The sequence below is a fragment of the Petaurus breviceps genome, unplaced genomic scaffold (assembly GCF_028583685.1).
Source record: "Petaurus breviceps papuanus isolate PSGF00001 unplaced genomic scaffold, PetGlider_PUasm1.0 391, whole genome shotgun sequence".
Lineage (NCBI taxonomy): Eukaryota > Metazoa > Chordata > Mammalia > Diprotodontia > Petauridae > Petaurus > Petaurus breviceps.
Genome location: NW_027186310.1, coordinates 2,570,305 through 2,578,370, shown reverse-complemented (window position 1 = coordinate 2,578,370; position 8,066 = coordinate 2,570,305). Strand labels below are relative to the sequence as shown.

Here is an 8,066-nt window from a genome sequence, read left to right as displayed (position 1 = left end):
GGTACTGACAGACAGAATGGAGGGATGAGCTTCCTCTGATGCCCCAGGGTGCCTATGGCAACTAAAGGTGATGCTACGAGAAGAGAGAAGCGGGGAGATGGTGATGCCTGCCACCTCTTAGTGCTTATTGCTAAGGAGAAAGAAAAGATGAAGAGAGTTCCTTCTCATCCAAGGGCTATGGAGGGCCTTGGCTTGGGATGCCAGGCCTCTCTCTTCTATTAAACGCTTTTAACTCAGACCAAGGAGAGGACAACTGGGCAGAGTGACCGTGGTTCTGTCCCTCAGCCATATACACACCAAGAGTCAGAAAGCTGAGAAGTGGATCTGACCCCTTAGCTCAGGGACTCTACCTAATCCAGTGGGAGATGGGCTGTTCTTCACGTACCCAAAGCCCACAACAAGCAGCTGGTAATCTGATGCCCTTTGTCTTCCTTCTTTCCTCCTCCCGAACAGTACCAAAGTGGGGGGTCATGGGCCCCATTAAAGCAGGGCTGTTAGGAGGAAGCAGAGATGGAGAATGAGAACTCTAAAGAGATGTCCCTGCCCCAAAGGACTTCAAACTCACTCAGCCAAAAAGCAGTATGAACCCTGGTTTATCTGTTGGATAAATGGGTTAAGGCTTGCTGGCGGCCATGGACATGCCACAGTGACATGGCAGCATCAGGTTAATGTGTAAAACAGGTGCTTGCTCAGGTCTGCCACCTGCTGCATGAGGTACTCGATGTATTTCTCAGGATTCTTGGTAAAGGGTATGCTGGCAGGAGGGCCCCATAGTTCTCCTTGACAATGGTTTTCTGAGCATGGTGGATCTTGTCCTCTGCTCAGTGTCTGGGATGGCCCAAGTCTTCTGGATCTTGCAGAGCCCCTTGGGGGCATCATTGAATCCCTTAAAGTACTCCTTGATCGTCTGTTGCTCCTTGTCACAGAGCTTGACTCCTGATTGGAATACAGGTAAGTTCTTTTCAGAAATGTAGCCAGTTACCTTTAGACAGCTGTGCTGGTACATCTGGATCTGCTTTTCAATGTGATCTTGGTATGAGCACTCAGCTGTCTCCTGGGTCACTTCCACCAGGTAGATGAGTTCAGACTTCTCCAGGGACTTGAGGATGTAGTGGTAGTTATTGTGCAGGAAAATGGCCCTTAGAATTGGGTCCTCACTTACCTTGGACTTGCTGAGCAGGTTTAACTGGAGATTCCCGAGGACCATACAGACATAGGTGCTTAGTGGTCATTTGCTGATTTCAGTCTTAGCTGGCAGCAGAGGAGCTTGTCTCCTGTGAAGCCAGCATGGCACCAATGGTTTCCTGGAAATATAGAAACTGCTGAAGGAAGAGGATGGCGCGCTCATGCACAGTGCCATCCTTGTCTGGGTGCTCTGGATGTTATCGGCGAAGTCCTCCAAGGCTTTGGCACCAGTGATCTCCGTGGAAGTAATGTGTCCTGGCAGCTGTGCCCTGAAGTACTTGATCAAACTCGGGCTTGGTTTCCTTAAGGTGCCATAGGATGGGGAAGATTGTGAGCACAGCTGAGCAGTCACTTTGGATGATGGCCTTCCAGGCAATTGACACTGTGAATTCAGTGTCCACCCAATGGATCTTAGATAAGGGAGTCAAAGCTGCTGAGATGATATCCATCAGCAGCTGGTACTTGCTCTGTGCCAGCTTGATAAAGGCACTGACACAGTGGATGTAGGCATCAGTGTCCATATCCAGCATATCATCTCTCCGGGCCAGTGCACTTAGTTTTCACTCAGTCCCTCAGACTGTAACTCAGAAATCATGCTCATGAGCTGACCATTTGACTTTTTTTTGGTTCGGTGTGTCTTTCCTCTTATTGGGTATAGCAGGGGAGTAGGGAACACCAGAAGAGGAGCTGCTTTCCCAAAAGTGCCCTTTCAGGTCCTTGATTGAGTGGTCCAACTGACTGGAGTGGATCTGATAGTAAACATTCATGAAATTCTTGGTTCTTCACATATTCCACCAGCCAGTGGGAAATTTGAATCACATCATGGAGCACACCCTCTGAGAGGAGATCCAGGGTCATGTTATCCTGAATCTCTATGCCATCCTCTCCACTGATTAGGTCCAGAATGAGCATGGGGGGACAGCCTTACTGTGCCAACTCATCAGACTTCGGAACTCAGACTCTAGGGACTCTTTTCCATGCTGAAAAAGGAACCCCAAACCATTTAGTTAGGGTGGTTACCCTGAACATACTCCACTGCCTTCTCGATTTGGGCCATGAATGCTAGTTACTCCTGCAGTCTTCCTGTGAGGGCTTCCCTCATTATCTTCCCTGTGTCACTGACCACATGGTAATAGCTGATGACATGGTCTAGACAGGACAGGGTCTTCTCCACATTCTCTTGTAATTGCTATAGGCTCTCTGCTTATGCACAGGGATGATGGAGTTCTCCGGCTTAATAAGCTGTTTCTCTAAAAGATGCTAGCATAGAAACCATGTTCTTGGTGAGCTGACTGCTCTTCTCCAGGCTGTCTCAGATGAGGGACAGCATCTCCTCCTGCTGCTTGTGTCAACCACCTCCTCACTGATGTCTCTTCTGGGGGAATTCTTGAGACCCTGAGAGGTATGGGCCTCAGAGATCTGTGATCCCTGATGGCCTGCACCCCTTATTTCATTGTCACTTTTGGAAGAGGTCCTCTTCAAGTCACCATCTCCAGCAAACCCACTTCTGTCCATCAGCCACAGCTTGCCTGCCCATTGTATCAGAGATCACCAAGTATATTTATAAATTCATATATCTGAGGTCCAAAGATCCAAAAGATCTGGAGACATTTACAGATCCCAAACTCTTTATGACTGAACAGTGTGATGAGATAGTAAAAAAAAAACAAAAAACTCACTTATCTTGGGTTGTATCGAAGTGTTTAGAGTCCTTGACCAGAGGTGTAACAGTCCCTCAGTCCTTTTGCCAGGCCAGATGATATCTGAACTACTGGTTCTAACCTTGAGATCACACTCTAAAGGGACATTGAGAAAGCAGAGATTCCCCAAGGGAGGGAGACAGGAATGGGGAAGTGTCCTTATGTTGTATGGAGATCTGCTGAAGAGACTAGATCCAGAGCCTGGAGAAAGGGGTGGGGGTAATGATAGCTGTCTGCATTTGTAAGGAGAGCTGCTGTAGGGAAAGGAGATCAGACTTGCCTTGTTTTGTACTCAGAGAAAAGGATCAGGAATAACAAGTGGAAGTGAAGGAGATATGAAGACCAATTTCCTAATAAGTACAGCTGTCTGAGAGGAGTAGTGGCAGTTCCAAGGGGACAGGAATCTTTCATGCTGAGGATATTTGGACAAAGTCTGGGCCCCTCCCCCCCCATGAGCAATGTTGTCCAGGGAATTTGTGCTCAACTGCAGGTTAGAATTAGGTGGGCTCAGAGCTTCCCTCTAGATCAGATGAATGTGATTCCACATCTTGCCATGTAGCCCTTTTTCTCTTACCATAGTTGGCAGCTTCCCCCACTCACATGGGCACAAACTCATGCTCACTCACCTCTGCTTTCATAATTAAAAAATCTTTCTGCTTGGATGAATTGGGCTTACATATTAATAGTTATATAGTCAAATTCTACAATTAATAACTACTTCTATATGACTGCTTTGATTTGAATTGCAATTAACAATTACCTCTAGACTCTAGCTACCAATGCAACAATGCATAATTCTGTCATGGAATGGTTCATTTTTAAATCTACAGCTTGGCCATGGGTGAGTTCTAACCTTTTAATGTCGACCAGCCATTGGTCTGAGGTGGAAAGAACAGTAGGTTCAAGTTTTTTCTCGAGCACTTCTACTTGGCTCCTGCTTCCACCTTCTCCAACACATGTAAAAAATTACTCTAAACAAACTTTAGAACTACAGAACCCATAAAGTAACAGAAAGAAACTAACTTCCTGCTGAAGACAGCCTGGCAGACCTGCAGAAAGGGGCCATCCCAATGCTCTGGGAGCCAAAACAAGACCCCACAGGAACCCAAGTATTTAGCCTTAGGGTGGCCACGCCGAGCCCTGGCTGGAGGGACTTTGGGAGAGTAGATCACCAGCAACTGTGGCAGTTTCCAGAATTATCAACCCATAAATGCCAAAGACAAAGTAAGAGGTCAGTGAACTTTGGGAATAGGGGGTCTGGGAATGCAATCTGGACTCTGCCCCTGGAGGGAGAAGCAGCTGAGGTGCCATGGCTGTGCAGCTGCTGTGTGGCTGCTTCAGAGCTCCTGGCCTGCAATTGCAGGTGGACCAAGCAACCAGTCTGACGGGTAATTGCTCTTGCTTTAATCTCCTTGGATCTGGAGCACTGTCTAGGGTGGAGGTCCTGGGGTGTCTGACCAGTGTGCCAGAGCCAGTGGAGGGTTCAGAGAGGGCAGTCAACTAATAGCTCCAACAGCTAAGAAAACCCCAGTGATTTAGGACAAAGCTCTCCTCTCTGGAAGTAGAGTTCTACTGTGGCAAAAAGCCCAAAAGGGCAATGAGGAGAAGAATGCCTTAAAAACCTGAATTTGCCTGGTGGAAAAAGAATTTCAAAAGCTCACTGAGGAGAATCATTCCTTCAGAATTAGATTGCAGCAAATGGAAGCTAGTGACTTTATGAGAAATCAAGATACTATTAAACAGATCCAAACAAGTGAAAAAATAGAAGGCAATGTGAAATATCTCATGGGAAAAAACCACTGACCTGGAAAATAGATCCAGAAGAGATAATTTAAACATTTTTTGGACTACTGGAAAGCCATGATCAAAAAAAAAAAAAAAGAACTTAAAAAAATCATCCTTCAAGAAACTCTCAAGGAAAATTACCCTGATGTTTTAGAACTAGAGGGCAAAATAGAGGTTGAAAGAATCTACCAATCACCACCAGAAAAAGATCCCCAAAAGAAAACTCCTAGGACTAATATAGCCAGGTTCCAGAGTTCCCAGATCAAGGAGAAAATATTACAAGTAGCCAGGAAGAAACAATTTGAATATTGTGGAAACACAATCAGGATAACCCAGGATCTGGCAGCTTCTACACTGAGGGATCAAAGGGTTTGGAATATGATATTCCAGAGGTCAAAGAAGCTGGGATTAAAACCAAGAATCACCTACCCAGCAAAACTGAGTATCATGTTTCAGGGGAAAATATGGTCATTCAGTGGAATAGAGGACTTTCAAGCATTCTTGATGAAAAAAACAGAGTTGAATAGAAAGTTTGACGTTCAGATATAAGAAGCAAGGGAAACATGAAAAGATAAACAGGGAAAAGAAATCATAAGGACCTTATCAAAGTTGAAATATTTACATTCCTACATGGAAAAATGATAATTGTAACTTATGAAACTTTTCTCAGTATGAGAATAGTTGAAAGGAATATAAATGTATATATGTATATATAGATACATATATATGTCTATATAGGAGGGGATATTGGGCATATGAATACATATGTGAGTGTGTGTATATATGTGTAAAGGTATATATAGACAGAGGGCACAGGACCAATTGAATAGGAAGGGATGATTCTTAAAAGGTATAATTGAGAGGTGAGAGAGGAATATAATGAAAGGAGATGGTGTGAGACAGAATGGAGTAAATTATCTCATATAGAAGAGGCAAGGGAAAAGTGTTACAATGGAGGGGAAGAACAGGAAGGCAAAAGGGAATGAGTCAACCTTACTGTCATTGAATTTGGCTTAGGGAGGGTATGGCATACACACTAAATAAGGTATCTCACCCTACAGGAGAGTATGGGGGGAAGAGATGAAAGAGGAGGTGATCGAAGGAAGGGCAGGTTGGGGGGGGAGTTGGAAGCACACACTTTTGAAAAGGGACAGGGTCAAAGTAGAGAAAAAACAAGTGGGGGGGGATGGGATAGGGAAATATAGTCAGTCTTTCACAATGTATCCACTATGGAAATATTTTGCATAGCTACACATGTACAACCTATATGAATTGCTTCTTTTCCCAGTAAGTTGACGATGGAGGAAGGGAAAGAATCAGGAATTCAAAGTTTTAAAATCAAATGTTATATATATATATAACTATTATTATATTATTATTATTTTACCTACAACTGGGAAATAAGATATACAGGCACTGGGGCACAGAGATACATCTTGCCCTACTGGAAAGTTGGAGCGGGCATAGGGTAGTATATAGGAGAGAGAAGATTGGGGGAGGGGATGTGCAGTGGGATCTCTGTTTTGGGGTGGTGGGTGGGGGAGAGACAGGTAGAAAATTCATAACCCAAAATCTTGTGGAAATGAATGATGTAAACTGAAAATAAACATAAATTTAATTTAAATTCTTTCTCTGCTCTTAATCTCTCTATAACTTTATACAAGTCATTTCTCTCTGAGCATATTTCCTCTTCCAATTTGAAGGAATTACTCTAGATGGGGGGGGGCAGCAGATAGGTGGTACTGTGGTTAGAGTCCTAGAGTCTGGAATCAGGAGGACTCCTCTTCCTGAGCTTAAATCTGCCCTCAGATACTTACTAGCTGTGTGACCCTAGGTAAGTCACTTAACTCTATTTGCCTCAGCTTCCTCATGTATAAAATAAGTTGGAGAAGGAAATGACAAACCACTCCAGTTTCTCTGTCAGAAAAACTCCAAATGGGGTCATGGAAAGTCAAAGAAAACTGAAAAATGGCTGATCAACCACACTAGATAATCTCCAATGTCCTTACTAGCTCTAAGTCCTATGAGCTATAAGTTTATAAGTCACAGACTCAGTCTTGCTTAAATGAAAGCCAACATGTTTCACTACCCACTGACTTTGGTACCATCATTCACCCTATCATGTCCTCAGACTAGACACACAGATTTTCACTTGGAGGACTATTACTAAACCAATGAGTTCACAGTTCAAGAATTTCTGAAGGTTCTTTCATATCTACAACATTGGTCAATGTTTTTAATTAGCAAATGTACCTTGTGGATTTGTGCCTCCATAATTTCATTCCTGTTTGGAAACTTGCTATAGTCCATGCTTGTAATCCCCTTGCCTCTGTGGGTGGGGATGGGAGAGATGAAAACCTCCAATTCAATTCAACAAACATTCGACACAGGTCCACACAACCTGTGACCAATGGGTCGCTTATGGCCCTGGGCTTGCTTATGGCTCTGGGCCACATGCAGCATGCCAAAAGATTTCCAGCAGACCTTGAAAAACATAGAGGAAACCATCCTTTGCACATAGAAGAAATCCTTTGGTGAGCTGCAACCTGGTGGCTGCAGGTTGTGAAGGTCTGATTTAGCATTTCCCGTAAATGCATGGGAGTAGAGGAGGTAGAACAATTCCATCCAACACAGTCTTTGCATTCATGGAGTTCCCAGTCTAACTGGGGAGGCATTGTGACCGACACTGCACAGCATTCCATGCTAAGAGCATCAGAAAGGTTCAAAGCACAATAAAAGGCACAAGGGGGTCGGGCACAGTACACAATGACTAGCAGGTCAGGGAAGTCATCCTGGAGAAGCTAGAACTTAGGCTTTGAAGGTTTGCAAGTGCTTGACTGTGCCTAGGAATTAATAAGAAAACAAAAAAAAATAGTTATGTGGAAGGATTTAACTCTATCAGATAAATCCTCTGGGGAGAATAAGGTGTGTGGAAGGGCTGCCATCTGCACCAGTGGGGAAGGCAATCACAGCAAGGTCATTCACATATTAATGGAAGGACCAAAGTCAGAATTAATATGATGGGGAACTGTGGGGAAAAAAGGCAAAAACAAAAAGCACAATAACAAAACAAAAACAAAAAACCAGAAAACTGGGAAGTGAATGGAGCCACTAGTTGGGAAATGAAGGGGAAAAAATAATAATTTTAAGATGTGTCACTTTAACTGAGCTTTGAAAAAAATGAGGAATTGCAAAAGGAAGTGCATTTTAAGCCTGGAGGGCAGGCTGATCAATGCACAGAGACAATGAGAGAAGAGTGTAAGGAACAGAAGGGCAACTCTGGCTGGAGTGAAGGTGATGGAAAAGGGAGAGATGTGCAAATGAGGCCGGGAAGGTGGGCAGGAGGCAAGGTGTGTGTGTGTATGTGTGTGTGTGTGTGTGTGTGTGTGTGAGTAT

General features: G+C 44.1%; 1 pseudogene; it reads right to left on the bottom strand.

The window, feature by feature from the left end:
- Window positions 1-660: 660 nt before the first annotated feature.
- The window catches only part of LOC138170830 (exocyst complex component 7-like), a 152,919-nt pseudogene continuing 145,513 nt past the window's right edge, over window positions 661-8,066 (bottom strand).